The following is a 20,964-nucleotide window of genomic DNA, read 5'->3' as shown; positions in this document are numbered from 1 at the left end:
ATGTAGAATTTTTAAACATTTCCATCAATTACATGGCCGCCAATAACAATAATTTTCAAACGACCCTGATAGATAAGTGGTCAGTTGATCGACCAATAATAGAAGTAAAGATCAATCGGTCGTGGTTAGTATTTGCATGGGAGACAACCTGAGAAAACCAGCGGTTGACACTTTTTTTGAGTTTTTGCCGTCTGCACCTATTTGGTCCATGCTGTTAAAACAGCGTGCAAAGTTCTCCAAAGCGTTTCCAAAGTTGCTGGATTTGTTTGTTTATTTGACCTAAGTTGTTGTTATATCGAACCATGCAGTTGTAAAGTATGAAAAATGACTAAAATTCATTTGAAACCTTCCATGTTAGCAGACTGTCATATGAGCCGGCCGTAAAATGAACAAACACATACTGAAAATGTTAAAAGCGATTGAAAAGTTGGTGGATTTGCGTTTATATTCCCCCTAAGTCATTTCATATAGAACCCCGCAGTTAAATTTAGAACAAAATTATGTAAAAGTCAAAAACAGCTATTTATGTTGGCACATTGTACCACTACCCAAGCGCAAAGCGATTAACAAAGTGCTTACAAAATTGTGAAAAGCTTGTGCAAAGTTGGTAGATTTGCATGGAAATGTTACCTATTCTGTTACTTTATCGAGTCCAGTTGTTAAAAGTTCGCGAATGTGAATGAATATGTTATAAAAGGCCCTTTAAATATCGCAGTGGCCCTCGAAGGATGTAGAATTTTTAAACATTTCCATCAATTACATGGCCGCCAATAACAATAATTTTTAAACGACCCTGATAGATGAGTGGTCAGGTGATCGACCAATAATAGAAGTAAAGATCAATCGGTCGTTGTTAGTATTTGCATGGGAGACAACCTGAGAAAACCAGCGGTTGACACATTTTTTGAGTTTTTGCCGTCTGCACCTATTTGGTCCATGCTGTTAAAACAGCGTGCAAAGTTCTCCAAAGCGTTTCCAAAGTTGCTAGATTTGTTTGTTTATTTGACCTAAGTTGTTGTTATATCGAACCATGCAGTTGTAAAGTATGAAAAATGACTAAAATTCATTTGAAACCTTCCATGTTAGCAGACTGTCATATGAGCCGGCCGTAAAATGAACAAACACATACTGAAAATGTTAAAAGCGATTGAAAAGTTGGTGGATTTGCGTTTATATTCCCCCTAAGTCATTTCATATAGAACCCCGCAGTTAAATTTAGAACAAAATTATGTAAAAGTCAAAAACAGCTATTTATGTTGGCACTTTGTACCACTACTCAAGCTCAAAGTGATTAACAAAGTGCTTACAAAGTTGTGAAAAGCTTGTGCAAAGTTGGTAGATTTGCATGGAAATGTTACCTATTCTGTTACATTATCTAGTCCAGTTGTTAAAAGTTCGCGAAAGTGAATGAATATGTTATTAAAGGCCCTTTGAATATCGCAGTGGCCCTCGAAGGATGTAGAATTTTTAAACATTTCCATCAATTACATGGCCGCCAATAACAATAATTTTCAAACGACCCTGATAGATAAGTGGTCAGTTGATCGACCAATAATAGAAGTAAAGATCAATCGGTCGTGGTTAGTATTTGCATGGGAGACAACCTGAGAAAACCAGCGGTTGACACTTTTTTTGAGTTTTTGCCGTCTGCACCTATTTGGTCCATGCTGTTAAAACAGCGTGCAAAGTTCTCCAAAGCGTTTCCAAAGTTGCTGGATTTGTTTGTTTATTTGACCTAAGTTGTTGTTATATCGAACCATGCAGTTGTAAAGTATGAAAAATGACTAAAATTCATTTGAAACCTTCCATGTTAGCAGACTGTCAGATGAGCCGGCCGTAAAATGAACAAACACATACTGAAAATGTTAAAAGCGAATGAAAAGTTGGTGGATTTGCGTTTATATTCCCCCTAAGTCATTTCATATAGAACCCCGCAGTTAAATTTAGAACAAAATTATGTAAAAGTCAAAAACAGCTATTTATGTTGGCACATTGTACCACTACCCAAGCGCAAAGCGATTAACAAAGTGCTTACAAAGTTGTGAAAAGCTTGTGCAAAGTTGGTAGATTTGCATGGAAATGTTACCTATTCTGTTACTTTATCGAGTCCAGTTGTTAAAAGTTCGCGAATGTGAATGAATATGTTATAAAAGGCCCTTTAAATATCGCAGTGGCCCTCGAAGGATGTAGAATTTTTAAACATTTCCATCAATTACATGGCCGCCAATAACAATAATTTTTAAACGACCCTGATAGATGAGTGGTCAGGTGATCGACCAATAATAGAAGTAAAGATCAATCGGTCGTTGTTAGTATTTGCATGGGAGACAACCTGAGAAAACCAGCGGTTGACACATTTTTTGAGTTTTTGCCGTCTGCACCTATTTGGTCCATGCTGTTAAAACAGCGTGCAAAGTTCTCCAAAGCGTTTCCAAAGTTGCTAGATTTGTTTGTTTATTTGACCTAAGTTGTTGTTATATCGAACCATGCAGTTGTAAAGTATGAAAAATGACTAAAATTCATTTGAAACCTTCCATGTTAGCAGACTGTCATATGAGCCGGCCGTAAAATGAACAAACACATACTGAAAATGTTAAAAGCGATTGAAAAGTTGGTGGATTTGCGTTTATATTCCCCCTAAGTCATTTCATATAGAACCCCGCAGTTAAATTTAGAACAAAATTATGTAAAAGTCAAAAACAGCTATTTATGTTGGCACTTTGTACCACTACTCAAGCTCAAAGTGATTAACAAAGTGCTTACAAAGTTGTGAAAAGCTTGTGCAAAGTTGGTAGATTTGCATGGAAATGTTACCTATTCTGTTACATTATCTAGTCCAGTTGTTAAAAGTTCGCGAAAGTGAATGAATATGTTATTAAAGGCCCTTTGAATATCGCAGTGGCCCTCGAAGGATGTAGAATTTTTAAACATTTCCATCAATTACATGGCCGCCAATAACAATAATTTTCAAACGACCCTGATAGATAAGTGGTCAGTTGATCGACCAATAATACAAGTAAAGATCAATCGGTCGTGGTTAGTATTTGCATGGGAGACAACCTGAGAAAACCAGCGGTTGACACTTTTTTTGAGTTTTTGCCGTCTGCACCTATTTGGTCCATGCTGTTAAAACAGCGTGCAAAGTTCTCCAAAGCGTTTCCAAAGTTGCTGGATTTGTTTGTTTATTTGACCTAAGTTGTTGTTATATCGAACCATGCAGTTGTAAAGTATGAAAAATGACTAAAATTCATTTGAAACCTTCCATGTTAGCAGACTGTCATATGAGCCGGCCGTAAAATGAACAAACACATACTGAAAATGTTAAAAGCGAATGAAAAGTTGGTGGATTTGCGTTTATATTCCCCCTAAGTCATTTCATATAGAACCCCGCAGTTAAATTTAGAACAAAATTATGTAAAAGTCAAAAACAGCTATTTATGTTGGCACATTGTACCACTACCCAAGCGCAAAGTGATTAACAAAGTGCTTACAAAGTTGTGAAAAGCTTGTGCAAAGTTGGTAGATTTGCATGGAAATGTTACCTATTCTGTTACTTTATCGAGTCCAGTTGTTAAAAGTTCGCGAATGTGAATGAATATGTTATAAAAGGCCCTTTAAATATCGCAGTGGCCCTCGAAGGATGTAGAATTTTTAAACATTTCCATCAATTACATGGCCGCCAATAACAATAATTTTTAAACGACCCTGATAGATGAGTGGTCAGGTGATCGACCAATAATAGAAGTAAAGATCAATCGGTCGTGGTTAGTATTTGCATGGGAGACAACCTGAGAAAACCAGCGGTTGACACTTTTTTTGAGTTTTTGCCGTCTGCACCTATTTGGTCAATGCTGTTAAAACAGCGTGCAAAGTTCTCCAAAGCGTTTCCAAAGTTGCTGGATTTGTTTGTTTATTTGACCTAAGTTGTTGTTATATCGAACCATGCAGTTGTAAAGTATGAAAAATGACTAAAATTCATTTGAAACCTTCCATGTTAGCAGACTGTCATATGAGCCGGCCGTAAAATGAACAAACACATACTGAAAATGTTAAAAGCGAATGAAAAGTTGGTGGATTTGCGTTTATATTCCCCCTAAGTCATTTCATATAGAACCCCGCAGTTAAATTTAGAACAAAATTATGTAAAAGTCAAAAACAGCTATTTATGTTGGCACATTGTACCACTACCCAAGCGCAAAGTGATTAACAAAGTGCTTACAAAGTTGTGAAAAGCTTGTGCAAAGTTGGTAGATTTGCATGGAAATGTTACCTATTCTGTTACTTTATCGAGTCCAGTTGTTAAAAGTTCGCGAATGTGAATGAATATGTTATAAAAGGCCCTTTAAATATCGCAGTGGCCCTCGAAGGATGTAGAATTTTTAAACATTTCCATCAATTACATGGCCGCCAATAACAATAATTTTTAAACGACCCTGATAGATGAGTGGTCAGGTGATCGACCAATAATAGAAGTAAAGATCAATCGGTCGTGGTTAGTATTTGCATGGGAGACAACCTGAGAAAACCAGCGGTTGACACTTTTTTTGAGTTTTTGCCGTCTGCACCTATTTGGTCAATGCTGTTAAAACAGCGTGCAAAGTTCTCCAAAGCGTTTCCAAAGTTGCTGGATTTGTTTGTTTATTTGACCTAAGTTGTTGTTATATCGAACCATGCAGTTGTAAAGTATGAAAAATGACTAAAATTCATTTGAAACCTTCCATGTTAGCAGACTGTCATATGAGCCGGCCGTAAAATGAACAAACACATACTGAAAATGTTAAAAGCGAATGAAAAGTTGGTGGATTTGCGTTTATATTCCCCCTAAGTCATTTCATATAGAACCCCGCAGTTAAATTTAGAACAAAATTATGTAAATGTCAAAAACAGCTATTTATGTTGGCACATTGTACCACTACCCAAGCGCAAAGTGATTAACAAAGTGCTTACAAAGTTGTGAAAAGCTTGTGCAAAGTTGGTAGATTTGCATGGAAATGTTACCTATTCTGTTACATTATCGAGTCCAGTTGTTAAAAGTTCGCGAATGTGAATGAATATGTTATAAAAGGCCCTTTAAATATCGCAGTGGCCCTCGAAGGATGTAGAATTTTTAAACATTTCCATCAATTACATGGCCGCCAATAACAATAAGTTTTAAACGACCGTGATAGATGAGTGGTCAGGTGATCGTCCCATAATAGAAGTAAAGATCAATCGATCGTGGTTAGTATTTGCATGGGAGACAACCTGAGAAAACCAGCGGTTGACATTTTTTTTGAGTTTTTGCCGTCTGCACCTATTTGGTCCATGCTCTTAAAACAGCATGCAAAGTTCTCCAAAGCGTTTCCAAAGTTGCTAGATTTGTTTGTTTATTTGACCTAAGTTGTTGTTATATCGAACCATGCAGTTGTAAAGTATGAAAAATGACTAAAATTCATTTGAAACCTTCCATGTTAGCAGACTGTCATATGAGCCGGCCGTAAAATGAACAAACACATACTGAAAATGTTAAAAGCGATTGAAAAGTTGGTGGATTTGCGTTTATATTCCCCCTAAGTAATTTCATATAGAACCCAGCAGTTAAATTTAGAACAAAATTATGTAAAAGTCAAAAACAGCTATTTATGTTGGAACTTTGTACCACTACCCAAGCTCAAAGTGATTAACAAAGTGCTTACAAAGTTGTGAAAAGCTTGTGCAAAGTTGGTAGATTTGCATGGAAATGTTACCTATTCTGTTACATTATCGAGTCCAGTTGTTAACAGTTCGCGAAAGTGAATGAATATGTTATTAAAGGCCCTTTGAATATCGCAGTGGCCCTCGAAGGATGTAGAATTTTTAAACATTTCCATCAATTACATGGCCGCCAATAACAATAATTTTCAAACGACCCTGATAGATAAGTGGTCAGTTGATCGACCAATAATAGAAGTAAAGATCAATCGGTCGTGGTTAGTATTTGCATGGGAGACAACCTGAGAAAACCAGCGGTTGACACTTTTTTTGAGTTTTTGCCGTCTGCACCTATTTGGTCCATGCTGTTAAAACAGAGTGCAAAGTTCTCCAAAGCGTTTCCAAAGTTGCTAGATTAGTTTGTTTATTTGACCTAAGTTGTTGTTATATCGAACCATGCAGTTGTAAAGTATGAAAAATGACTAAAATTCATTTGAAACCTTCCATGTTAGCAGACTGTCATATGAGCCGGCCGTAAAATGAACAAACACATACTGAAAATGTTAAAAGCGATTGAAAAGTTGGTGGATTTGCGTTTATATTCCCCCTAAGTCATTTCATGTAGAACACCGCAGTTAAATTTAGAACAAAATTATGTAAAAGTCAAAAACAGCTATTTATGTTGGCACATTGTACCACTACTCAGGCTCAAAGTGATTAACAAAGTGCTTACAAAGTTGTGAAAAGCTTGTGCAAAGTTGGTAGATTTGCATGGAAATGTTACCTATTCGGTTACATTATCGAGTCCAGTTGTTAAAAGTTCGCGAAAGTGAATGAATATGTTATAAAAGGCCCTTTAAATATCGCAGTGGCCCTCGAAGGATGTAGAATTTTTAAACATTTCCATCAATTACATGGCCGCCAATAACAATAATTTTTAAACGACCCTGATAGATGAGTGGTCAGGTGATCGACCAATAATAGAAGTAAAGATCAATCGGTCGTGGTTAGTATTTGCATGGGAGACAACCTGAGAAAACCAGCGGTTGACACTTTTTTTGAGTTTTTGCCGTCTGCACCTATTTTGTCCAAGCTGTTAAAACAGCGTGCAAAGTTCTCCAAAGCATTTCCAAAGTTGCTAGATTTGTTTGTTTATTTTACCTAAGTTGTTGATATATCGAACCATGCAGTTATACAGTATGAAAAATGAATAAAATTCATTTGAAACCTTCCATGTTAGCAGACTGTCATATGAGCCGGACGTAAAATGAACAAACACATACTGAAAATGTTAAAAGCGATTGAAAAGTTGGTGGATTTGCGTTTATATTCCCCCTAAGTCATTTCATATAGAACTCCGCAGTTAAATTTAGAACAAAATTATGTAAAAGTCAAAAACAGCTATTTATGCTGGCACATTGTACCACTATCCAAGCGCAAAGTGATTAACAAAGTGCTTACAAAGTTGTGAAAAGCTTGTGCAAAGTTGGTAGATTTGCATGGAAATGTTACCTATTCTGTTACATTATCGAGTCCAGTTGTTAAAAGTTCGTGAATGTGAATGAATATGTTATAAAAGGCCCTTTAAATATCGCAGTGGCCCTCGAAGGATGTAGAATTTTTAAACATTTCCATCAATTACATGGCCGCCAATAACAATAATTTTTATCGACCCTGATAGGTGAGTGGTCAGGTGATCGACCAATAATAGAAGTAAAGATCAATCGGTCATGGTTAGTATTTGCATGGGAGACAACCTGAGAAAACCAGCGGTTGACACTTTTTTTGAGTTTTTGCCGTCTGCACCTATTTGGTCCATGCTGTTAAAACAGCGTGCAAAGTTCTCCAAAGCGTTTCCAAAGTTGCTAGATTTGTTTGTTTATTTGACCTAAGTTGTTGTTATATCGAACCATGCAGTTGTAAAGTATGAAAAATGACTAAAATTCATTTGAAACCTTCCATGTTAGCAGACTGTCATATGAGCCGGCCGTAAAATGAACAAACACATACTGAAAATGTTAAAAGCGATTGAAAAGTTGGTGGATTTGCGTTTATATTCCCCCTAAGTCATTTCATGTAGAACCCCGCAGTTAAATTTAGAACAAAATTATGTAAAAGTCAAAAACAGCTATTTATGTTGGCACTTTGTACCACTACCCAAGCTCAAAGTGATTAACAAAGTGCTTACAAAGTTGTTAAAAGCTTGTGCAAAGTTGGTAGATTTGCATGGAAATGTTACCTATTCTGTTACATTATCGAGACCAGTTGTTAAAAGTTCGCGAAAATGAATGAATATGTTATTGAAGGCCCTTTGAATATCGCAGTGGCCCTCGAAGGATTTAGAATTTATAAACATTTCCATCAATTACATGGCCGCCAATAACAATAATTTTTAAACGACCCTGATAGATGAGTGGTCAGGTGATCGACCAATAATAGAAGTAAAGATCAATCGGTCGTGGTTAGTATTTGCATGGGAGACAACCTGAGAAAACCAGCGGTTGACACTTTTTTTGAGTTTTTGCCGTCTGCACCTATTTGGTCCATGCTGTTAAAACAGCGTGCAAAGTTCTCCAAAGCGTTTCCAAAGTTGCTAGATTTGTTTGTTTATTTGACCTAAGTTGTTGTTATATCGAACCATGCAGTTGTAAAGTATGAAAAATGACTAAAATTCATTTGAAACCTTCCATGTTAGCAGACTGTCACATGAGCCGGCCGTAAAATGAACAAACACATACTGAAAATGTTAAAAGCGATTGAAAAGTTGGTGGATTTGCGTTTATATTCCCCCTAAGTCATTTCATATAGAACTCCGCAGTTAAATTTAGAACAAAATTATGTAAAAGTCAAAAACAGCTATTTATGTTGGCACATTGTACCACTATCCAAGCTTAAAGTGATTAACAAAGTGCTTACAAAGTTGTGAAAAGCTTGTGCAAAGTTGGTAGATTTGCATGGAAATGTTACCTATTCTGTTACATTATCGAGTCCAGTTGTTAAAAGTTCGCGAATGTGAATGAATATGTTATAAAAGGCCCTTTAAATATCGCAGTGGCCCTCGAAGGATGTAGAATTTTTAAACATTTCCATCAATTACATGGCCGCCAATAACAATAATTTTTAAACGACCCTGATAGATGAGTGGTCAGGTGATCGACCAATAATAGAAGTAAAGGTCAATCGGTCATGGTTAGTATTTGCATGGGAGACAACCTGAGAAAACCAGCGGTTGACACTTTTTTTGAGTTTTTGCCGTCTGCACCTATTTGGTCCATGCTCTTAAAACAGCGTGCAAAGTTCTCCAAAGCGTTTCCAAAGTTGCTAGATTTGTTTGTTTATTTGACCTAAGTTGTTGTTATATCGAACCATGCAGTTGTAAAGTATGACAAATGACTAAAATTCATTTGAAACCTTCCATGTTAGCAGACTGTCATATGAGCCGGCCGTAAAATGAACAAACACATACTGAAAATGTTAAAAGCGATTGAAAAGTTGGTGGATTTGCGTTTATATTCCCCCTAAGTCATTTCATATAGAACCCCGCAGTTAAATTTAGAACAAAATTATGTAAAAGTCAAAAACAGCTATTTATGTTGGCACTTTGTACCACTACCCAAGCTCAAAGTGATTAACAAAGTGCTTACAAAGTTGTTAAAAGCTTGTGCAAAGTTGGTAGATTTGCATGGAAATGTTACCTATTCTGTTACATTATCGAGACCAGTTGTTAAAAGTTCGCGAAAATGAATGAATATGTTATTGAAGGCCCTTTGAATATCGCAGTGGCCCTCGAAGGATTTAGAATTTATAAACATTTCCATCAATTACATGGCCGCCAATAACAATAATTTTTAAACGACCCTGATAGATGAGTGGTCAGGTGATCGACCAATAATAGAAGTAAAGATCAATCGGTCGTGGTTAGTATTTGCATGGGAGACAACCTGAGAAAACCAGCGGTTGACACTTTTTTTGAGTTTTTGCCGTCTGCACCTATTTGGTCCATGCTGTTAAAACAGCGTGCAAAGTTCTCCAAAGCGTTTCCAAAGTTGCTAGATTTGTTTGTTTATTTGACCTAAGTTGTTGTTATATCGAACCATGCAGTTGTAAAGTATGAAAAATGACTAAAATTCATTTGAAACCTTCCATGTTAGCAGACTGTCATATGAGCCGGACGTAAAATGAACAAACACATACTGAAAATGTTAAAAGCGATTGAAAAGTTGGTGGATTTGCGTTTATATTCCCCCTAAGTCATTTCATGTAGAACCCCGCAGTTAAATTTAGAACAAAATTATGTAAAAGTCAAAAACAGCTATTTATGTTGGCACTTTGTACCACTACCCAAGCTCAAAGTGATAAACAAAGTGCTTACAAAGTTGTTGAAAGCTTGTGCAAAGTTGGTAGATTTGCATGGAAATGTTACCTATTCTGTTACATTATCGAGACCAGTTGTTAAAAGTTCGCGAAAATGAATGAATATGTTATTAAAGGCCCTTTGAATATCGCAGTGGCCCTCGAAGGATTTAGAATTTTTAAACATTTCCATCAATTACATGGCCGCCAATAACAATAATTTTTAAACGACCCTGATAGATGAGTGGTCAGGTGATCGATCAATAATAGAAGTAAAGATCAATCGGTCGTGGTTAGTATTTGCATGGGAGACAACTTGAGTAAACCAGCGGTTGACACTTTTTTTGAGTTTTTGCCGTCTGCACCTATTTGGTCCATGCTGTTAAAACAGCGTGCAAAGTTCTCCAAAGCGTTTCCAAAGTTACTAGATTTGTTTGTTTATTTGACCTAAGTTGTTGATATATCGAACCATGCAGTTATACAGTATGAAACATGACTAAAATTCATTTGAAACCTTCCATGTTAGCAGACTGTCATATGAGCCGGACGTAAAATGAACAAACACATACTGAAAATGTTAAAAGCGAATGAAAAGTTGGTGGATTTGCGTTTATATTCCCCCTAACTCATTTCATGTAGAACCCCGCAGTTAAATTTAGAACAAAATTATGTAAAAGTCAAAAACAGCTATTTATGTTGGCACTTTGTACCACTACCCAAGCTCAAAGTGATTAACAAAGTGCTTACAAAGTTGTGAAAAGCTTGTGCAAAGTTGGTAGATTTGCATGGAAATGTTACCTATTCTGTTACATTATCGAGTCCCGTTGTTAAAAGTTCGCGAAAGTGAATGAATATGTTATTAAAGGCCCTTTGAATATCGCAGTGGCCCTCGAAGGAAGTAGAATTTTTAAACATTTCCATCAATTACATGGCCGCCAATAACAATAATTTTTAAACCACCCTGATAGATGAGTGGTCAGGTGATCGACCAATAATAGAAGTAAAGATCAATCGGTCGTGGTTAGTATTTGCATGGGAGACAACCTGAGAAAACCAGCGGGTGACACTTTTTTTGAGTTTTTGCCGTCTGCACCTATTTTGTCCAAGCTGTTAAAACAGCGTGCAAAGTTCTCCAAAGCGTTTCCAAAGTTGTTAGATTTGTTTGTTTAATTCACCTAAGTTGTTGTTATATCGAACCGTGCAGTTATAAAGTATGAAAAATGACTAAAATTCATTTGAAACCTTCCATGTTAGCAGACTGTCATATGAGCCGGCCGTAAAATGAACAAACACATACTGAAAATGTTAAAAGCGATTGAAAAGTTGGTGGATTTGCGTTTATATTCCCCCTAAGTCATTTCATGTAGAACCCCGCAGTTAAATTTAGAACAAAATTATGTAAAAGTCAAAAACAGCTATTTATGTTGGCACTTTGTACCACTACCCAAGCTCAAAGTGATTAACAAAGTGCTTACAAAGTTGTTAAAAGCTTGTGCAAAGTTGGTAGATTTGCATGGAAATGTTACCTATTCTGTTACATTATCGAGACCAGTTGTTAAAAGTTCGCGAAAATGAATGAATATGTTATTGAAGGCCCTTTGAATATCGCAGTGGCCCTCGAAGGATTTAGAATTTATAAACATTTCCATCAATTACATGGCCGCCAATAACAATAATTTTTAAACGACCCTGATAGATGAGTGGTCAGGTGATCGACCAATAATAGAAGTAAAGATCAATCGGTCGTGGTTAGTATTTGCATGGGAGACAACCTGAGAAAACCAGCGGTTGACACTTTTTTTGAGTTTTTGCCGTCTGCACCTATTTGGTCCATGCTGTTAAAACAGCGTGCAAAGTTCTCCAAAGCGTTTCCAAAGTTGCTAGATTTGTTTGTTTATTTGACCTAAGTTGTTGTTATATCGAACCATGCAGTTGTAAAGTATGAAAAATGACTAAAATTCATTTGAAACCTTCCATGTTAGCAGACTGTCATATGAGCCGGACGTAAAATGAACAAACACATACTGAAAATGTTAAAAGCGATTGAAAAGTTGGTGGATTTGCGTTTATATTCCCCCTAAGTCATTTCATGTAGAACCCCGCAGTTAAATTTAGAACAAAATTATGTAAAAGTCAAAAACAGCTATTTATGTTGGCACTTTGTACCACTACCCAAGCTCAAAGTGATAAACAAAGTGCTTACAAAGTTTTTGAAAGCTTGTGCAAAGTTGGTAGATTTGCATGGAAATGTTACCTATTCTGTTACATTATCGAGACCAGTTGTTAAAAGTTCGCGAAAATGAATGAATATGTTATTAAAGGCCCTTTGAATATCGCAGTGGCCCTCGAAGGATTTAGAATTTTTAAACATTTCCATCAATTACATGGCCGCCAATAACAATAATTTTTAAACGACCCTGATAGATGAGTGGTCAGGTGATCGATCAATAATAGAAGTAAAGATCAATCGGTCGTGGTTAGTATTTGCATGGGAGACAACTTGAGTAAACCAGCGGTTGACACTTTTTTTGAGTTTTTGCCGTCTGCACCTATTTGGTCCATGCTGTTAAAACAGCGTGCAAAGTTCTCCAAAGCGTTTCCAAAGTTACTAGATTTGTTTGTTTATTTGACCTAAGTTGTTGATATATCGAACCATGCAGTTATACAGTATGAAACATGACTAAAATTCATTTGAAACCTTCCATGTTAGCAGACTGTCATATGAGCCGGACGTAAAATGAACAAACACATACTGAAAATGTTAAAAGCGAATGAAAAGTTGGTGGATTTGCGTTTATATTCCCCCTAACTCATTTCATGTAGAACCCCGCAGTTAAATTTAGAACAAAATTATGTAAAAGTCAAAAACAGCTATTTATGTTGGCACTTTGTACCACTACCCAAGCTCAAAGTGATTAACAAAGTGCTTACAAAGTTGTGAAAAGCTTGTGCAAAGTTGGTAGATTTGCATGGAAATGTTACCTATTCTGTTACATTATCGAGTCCCGTTGTTAAAAGTTCGCGAAAGTGAATGAATATGTTATTAAAGGCCCTTTGAATATCGCAGTGGCCCTCGAAGGAAGTAGAATTTTTAAACATTTCCATCAATTACATGGCCGCCAATAACAATAATTTTTAAACCACCCTGATAGATGAGTGGTCAGGTGATCGACCAATAATAGAAGTAAAGATCAATCGGTCGTGGTTAGTATTTGCATGGGAGACAATCTGAGAAAACCAGCGGGTGACACTTTTTTTGAGTTTTTGCCGTCTGCACCTATTTTGTCCAAGCTGTTAAAACAGCGTGCAAAGTTCTCCAAAGCGTTTCCAAAGTTGTTAGATTTGTTTGTTTAATTCACCTAAGTTGTTGTTATATCGAACCGTGCAGTTATAAAGTATGAAAAATGACTAAAATTCATTTGAAACCTTCCATGTTAGCAGACTGTCATATGAGCCGGCCGTAAAATGAACAAACACATACTGAAAATGTTAAAAGCGATTGAAAAGTTGGTGGATTTGCGTTTATATTCCCCCTAAGTCATTTCATGTAGAACCCCGCAGTTAAATTTAGAACAAAATTATGTAAAAGTCAAAAACAGCTATTTATGTTGGCACTTTGTACCACTACCCAAGCTCAAAGTGATTAACAAAGTGCTTACAAAGTTGTTAAAAGCTTGTGCAAAGTTGGTAGATTTGCATGGAAATGTTACCTATTCTGTTACATTATCGAGACCAGTTGTTAAAAGTTCGCGAAAATGAATGAATATGTTATTGAAGGCCCTTTGAATATCGCAGTGGCCCTCGAAGGATTTAGAATTTATAAACATTTCCATCAATTACATGGCCGCCAATAACAATAATTTTAAAACGACCCTGATAGATGAGTGGTCAGGTGATCGACCAATAATAGAAGTAAAGATCAATCGGTCGTGGTTAGTATTTGCATGGGAGACAACCTGAGAAAACCAGCGGTTGACACTTTTTTTGAGTTTTTGCCGTCTGCACCTATTTGGTCCATGCTGTTAAAACAGCGTGCAAAGTTCTCCAAAGCGTTTCCAAAGTTGCTAGATTTGTTTGTTTATTTGACCTAAGTTGTTGTTATATCGAACCATGCAGTTGTAAAGTATGAAAAATGACTAAAATTCATTTGAAACCTTCCATGTTAGCAGACTGTCATATGAGCCGGACGTAAAATGAACAAACACATACTGAAAATGTTAAAAGCGATTGAAAAGTTGGTGGATTTGCGTTTATATTCCCCCTAAGTCATTTCATGTAGAACCCCGCAGTTAAATTTAGAACAAAATTATGTAAAAGTCAAAAACAGCTATTTATGTTGGCACTTTGTACCACTACCCAAGCTCAAAGTGATAAACAAAGTGCTTACAAAGTTGTTGAAAGCTTGTGCAAAGTTGGTAGATTTGCATGGAAATGTTACCTATTCTGTTACATTATCGAGACCAGTTGTTAAAAGTTCGCGAAAATGAATGAATATGTTATTAAAGGCCCTTTGAATATCGCAGTGGCCCTCGAAGGATTTAGAATTTTTAAACATTTCCATCAATTACATGGCCGCCAATAACAATAATTTTTAAACGACCCTGATAGATGAGTGGTCAGGTGATCGATCAATAATAGAAGTAAAGATCAATCGGTCGTGGTTAGTATTTGCATGGGAGACAACTTGAGTAAACCAGCGGTTGACACTTTTTTTGAGTTTTTGCCGTCTGCACCTATTTGGTCCATGCTGTTAAAACAGCGTGCAAAGTTCTCCAAAGCGTTTCCAAAGTTACTAGATTTGTTTGTTTATTTGACCTAAGTTGTTGATATATCGAACCATGCAGTTATACAGTATGAAACATGACTAAAATTCATTTGAAACCTTCCATGTTAGCAGACTGTCATATGAGCCGGACGTAAAATGAACAAACACATACTGAAAATGTTAAAAGCGAATGAAAAGTTGGTGGATTTGCGTTTATATTCCCCCTAACTCATTTCATGTAGAACCCCGCAGTTAAATTTAGAACAAAATTATGTAAAAGTCAAAAACAGCTATTTATGTTGGCACTTTGTACCACTACCCAAGCTCAAAGTGATTAACAAAGTGCTTACAAAGTTGTGAAAAGCTTGTGCAAAGTTGGTAGATTTGCATGGAAATGTTACCTATTCTGTTACATTATCGAGTCCCGTTGTTAAAAGTTCGCGAAAGTGAATGAATATGTTATTAAAGGCCCTTTGAATATCGCAGTGGCCCTCGAAGGAAGTAGAATTTTTAAACATTTCCATCAATTACATGGCCGCCAATAACAATAATTTTTAAACCACCCTGATAGATGAGTGGTCAGGTGATCGACCAATAATAGAAGTAAAGATCAATCGGTCGTGGTTAGTATTTGCATGGGAGACAACCTGAGAAAACCAGCGGGTGACACTTTTTTTGAGTTTTTGCCGTCTGCACCTATTTTGTCCAAGCTGTTAAAACAGCGTGCAAAGTTCTCCAAAGCGTTTCCAAAGTTGTTAGATTTGTTTGTTTAATTCACCTAAGTTGTTGTTATATCGAACCGTGCAGTTATAAAGTATGAAAAATGACTAAAATTCATTTGAAACCTTCCATGTTAGCAGACTGTCATATGAGCCGGACGTAAAATGAACAAACACATACTGAAAATGTTAAAAGCGATTGAAAAGTTGGTGGATTTGCGTTTATATTCCCCCTAAGTCATTTCATGTAGAACCCCGCAGTTAAATTTAGAACAAAATTATGTAAAAGTCAAAAACAGCTATTTATGTTGGCACTTTGTACCACTACCCAAGCTCAAAGTGATAAACAAAGTGCTTACAAAGTTGTTGAAAGCTTGTGCAAAGTTGGTAGATTTGCATGGAAATGTTACCTATTCTGTTACATTATCGAGACCAGTTGTTAAAAGTTCGCGAAAATGAATGAATATGTTATTAAAGGCCCTTTGAATATCGCAGTGGCCCTCGAAGGATTTAGAATTTTTAAACATTTCCATCAATTACATGGCCGCCAATAACAATAATTTTTAAACGACCCTGATAGATGAGTGGTCAGGTGATCGATCAATAATAGAAGTAAAGATCAATCGGTCGTGGTTAGTATTTGCATGGGAGACAACTTGAGTAAACCAGCGGTTGACACTTTTTTTGAGTTTTTGCCGTCTGCACCTATTTGGTCCATGCTGTTAAAACAGCGTGCAAAGTTCTCCAAAGCGTTTCCAAAGTTACTAGATTTGTTTGTTTATTTGACCTAAGTTGTTGATATATCGAACCATGCAGTTATACAGTATGAAACATGACTAAAATTCATTTGAAACCTTCCATGTTAGCAGACTGTCATATGAGCCGGACGTAAAATGAACAAACACATACTGAAAATGTTAAAAGCGAATGAAAAGTTGGTGGATTTGCGTTTATATTCCCCCTAACTCATTTCATGTAGAACCCCGCAGTTAAATTTAGAACAAAATTATGTAAAAGTCAAAAACAGCTATTTATGTTGGCACTTTGTACCACTACCCAAGCTCAAAGTGATTAACAAAGTGCTTACAAAGTTGTGAAAAGCTTGTGCAAAGTTGGTAGATTTGCATGGAAATGTTACCTATTCTGTTACATTATCGAGTCCCGTTGTTAAAAGTTCGCGAAAGTGAATGAATATGTTATTAAAGGCCCTTTGAATATCGCAGTGGCCCTCGAAGGAAGTAGAATTTTTAAACATTTCCATCAATTACATGGCCGCCAATAACAATAATTTTTAAACCACCCTGATAGATGAGTGGTCAGGTGATCGACCAATAATAGAAGTAAAGATCAATCGGTCGTGGTTAGTATTTGCATGGGAGACAACCTGAGAAAACCAGCGGGTGACACTTTTTTTGAGTTTTTGCCGCCTGCACCTATTTTGTCCAAGCTGTTAAAACAGCGTGCAAAGTTCTCCAAAGCGTTTCCAAAGTTGTTAGATTTGTTTGTTTAATTCACCTAAGTTGTTGTTATATCGAACCGTGCAGTTATAAAGTATGAAAAATGACTAAAATTCATTTGAAACCTTCCATGTTAGCAGACTGTCATATGAGCCGGCCGTAAAATGAACAAACACATACTGAAAATGTTAAAAGCGATTGAAAAGTTGGTGGATTTGCGTTTATATTCCCCCTAAGTCATTTCATGTAGAACCCCGCAGTTAAATTTAGAACAAAATTATGTAAAAGTCAAAAACAGCTATTTATGTTGGCACATTGTACCACTACCCAAGCGCAAAGTGATTAACAAAGTGCTTACAAAGTTGTGAAAAGCTTGTGCAAAGTTGGTAGATTAGCATGGAAATGTTACCTATTCTGTTACATTATCGAGTCCAGTTGTTAAAAGTTCGCGAAAGTGAATGAATATGTTATAAAAGGCCCTTTGAATATCGCAGTGGCCCTCGAATGATGTAGAATTTTTAAACATTTCCATCAATTACATGGCCACCAATAACAATAATTTTTAATCGACCCTGATAGATGAGTGGTCAGGTGATCGACCAATAATAGAAGTAAAGATCAATCGGTCGTGGTTAGTACTTGCATGGGAGACAACCTGAGAAAACCAGCGGTTGACACTTTTTTTGAGTTTTTGTCGTCTGCACCTATTTTGTCCAAGCTGTTAAAACAGCGTGCAAAGTTCTCCAAAGCGTTTCCAAAGTTACTAGATTTGTTTGTAGATTTGACCTAAGTTGTTGATATATCGAACCATGCAGTTATAAAGTATGAAAAATGACTAAAATTCATTTGAAACCTTCCATGTTAGCAGACTGTCATATGAGCCAGACGTAAAATGAACAAACACATACTGAAAATGTTAAAAGCGATTGAAAAGTTGGTGGATTTGCGTTTATATTCCCCCTAAGTCATTTCATATAGAAGTTAAATTTAGAACAAAATTATGTAAAAGTCAAAAACGGCTATTTATGTTGGCACATTGTACCACTACCCAAGCGCAAAGTAATTAACAAAGTGCTTACAAAGTTGTGAAAAGCTTGTGCAAAGTTGGTAGATTTGCATGGAAATGTTACCTATTCTGTTACATTATCGAGTCCAGTTGTTAAAAGTTCGCGAAAGTGAATGAATATGTTATAAAAGGTCCTTTAAATATCGCAGTGGCCCTCGAAGGATGTAGAATTTTTAAACATTTCCATCAATTACATGGCCGCCAATAACAACAATTTTTAAACGACCCTGATAGATGAGTGGTCACGTGATCGACCAATAATAGAAGTAAAGATCAATCGGTCGTGGTTAGTATTTGCATGGGAGACAACCTGAGAAACCCAGCGGTTGACACTTTTTTGAGTTTTTGCCGTCTGCACCTATTTTGTCCAAGCTGTTAAAACAGCGTGCAAAGTTCTCCAAAGCGTTTCCAAAGTTGCTAGATTTGTTTGTTTAATTCACCTAAGTTGTTGTTATATCGAACCATGCAGTTATAAAGTATGAAAAATGACTAAAATTCATTTGAAACCTTCCATGTTAGCAGACTGTCATATGAGCCGGCCGTAAAATGAACAAACACATACTGAAAATGTTAAAAGCGATTGAAAAGTTGGTGGATTTGCGTTTATATTCCCCCTAAGTCATTTCATGTAGAACCCCGCAGTTAAATTTAGAACAAAATTATGTAAAAGTCAAAAACAGCTATTTATGTTGGCACATTGTACCACTACCCAAGCGCAAAGTGATTAACAAAGTGCTTACAAAGTTGTGAAAAGCTTGTGCAAAGTTGGTAGATTTGCATGGAAATGTTTCCTATTCTGTTACATTATCGAGTCCAGTTGTTAAAAGTTCGCGAAAGTGAATGAATATGTTATAAAAGGCCCTTTGAATATCGCAGTGGCCCTCGAATGATGTAGAATTTTTAAACATTTCCATCAATTACATGGCCGCCAATAACAATAATTTTTAAACGACCCTGATAGATGAGTGGTCAGGTGATCGACCAATAATAGAAGTAAAGATCAATCGGTCGTGGTTAGTACTTGCATGGGAGACAACCTGAGAAATCCAGCTGTTGACACTTTTTTTGAATTTTTGTCGTCTGCACCTATTTTGTCCAAGCTGTTAAAACAGCATGCAAAGTTCTCCAAAGCGTTTCCAAAGTTGCTAGATTTGTTTGTTTAATTCACCTAAGTTGTTGTTATATCGAACCATGCAGTTATAAAGTATGAAAAATGACTAAAATTCATTTGAAACCTTCCATGTTAGCAGACTGTCATATGAGCCGGCCGTAAAATGAACAAACACATACTGAAAATGTTAAAAGCGATTGAAAAGTTGGTGGATTTGCGTTTATATTCCCCCTAAGTCATTTCATATAGAACCCCGCAGTTAAATTTAGAACAAAATTATGTAAAAGTCAAAAACAGCTATTTATGTTGGCACATTGTACCACTACCCAAGCGCAAAGTGATTAACAAAGTGCTTACAAAGTTGTGAAAAGCTTGTGCAAAGTTGGTAGATTTGCATGGAAATGTTACCTATTCTGTTACATTATCGAGTCCAGTTGTTAAAAGTTCGCGAAAGTGAATGAATATGTTATAAAAGGTCCTTTAAATATCGCAGTGGCCCTCGAAGGATGTAGAATTTTTAAACATTTCCATCAATTACATGGCCGCCAATAACAATAATTTTTAAACGACCCTGATAGATGAGTGCTCACGTGATCGACCAATAATAGAAGTAAAGATCAATCGATCGTGGTTAGTATTTGCATGGGAGACAACCTGAGAAAACCAGCGGTTGACACTTTTTTTGAGTTTTTGCCGTCTGCACCTATTTTGTCCAAGCTGTTAAAACAGCGTGCAAAGTTCTCCAAAGCGTTTCCAAAGTTGCTAGATTTGTTTGTTTAATTCACCTAAGTTGTTGTTATATCGAACCATGCAGTTATAAAGTATGAAAAATGACTAAAATTCATTTGAAACCTTCCATGTTAGCAGACTGTCATATGAGCCGGCCGTAAAATGAACAAACACATACTGAAAATGTTAAAAGCGATTGAAAAGTTGGTGGATTTGCGTTTATATTCCCCCTAAGTCATTTCATGTAGAACCCGGCAGTTAAATTTAGAAGAAAATTATGTAAAAGTCAAACACAGCTATTTATGTTGGCACATTGTACCACTACCCAAGCGCAAAGTGATTAACAAAGTGCTTACAAAGTTGTGAAAAGCTTGTGCAAAGTTGGTAGATTTGCATGGAAATGTTACCTATTCTGTTACATTATCGAGTCCAGTTGTTAAAAGTTCGCGAAAGTGAATGAATATGTTATAAAAGGCCCTTTGAATATCGCAGTGGCCCTCGAATGATGTAGAATTTTTAAACATTTCCATCAATTACATGGCCACCAATAACAATAATTTTTAAACGACCCTGATAGATGAGTGGTCAGGTGATCGACCAATAATAGAAGTAAAGATCAATCGGTCGTGGTCAGTACTTGCATGGGAGACAACCTGAGAAAACCAGCGGTTGACACTTTTTTTGAGTTTTTGTCGTCTGCACCTATTTTGTCCAAGCTGTTAAAACAGCGTGCAAAGTTCTCCAAAGCGTTTCCAAAGTTACTAGATTTGTTTGTTCATTTGACCTAAGTTGTTGATATATCGAACCATGCAGTTATAAAGTATGAAAAATGACTAAAATTCATTTGAAACCTTCCATGTTAGCAGACTGTCATATGAGCCAGACGTAAAATGAACAAACATATACTGAAAATGTTAAAAGCGATTGACAAGTTGGTGGATTTGCGTTTATATTCCCCCTAAGTCATTTCATATAGAAGTTAAATTTAGAACAAAATTATGTAAAAGTCAAAAACAGCTATTTATGTTGGCACATTGTACCACTACCCAAGCGCAAAGTGATTAACAAAGTGCTTACAAAGTTGTGAAAAGCTT

This window comes from Saccoglossus kowalevskii, chromosome 10 (assembly GCF_978046115.1).
Source record: "Saccoglossus kowalevskii chromosome 10, keSacKowa6.1, whole genome shotgun sequence".
NCBI lineage: Eukaryota > Metazoa > Hemichordata > Enteropneusta > Harrimaniidae > Saccoglossus > Saccoglossus kowalevskii.
Note: the sequence above shows the minus strand (reverse complement) of the source record.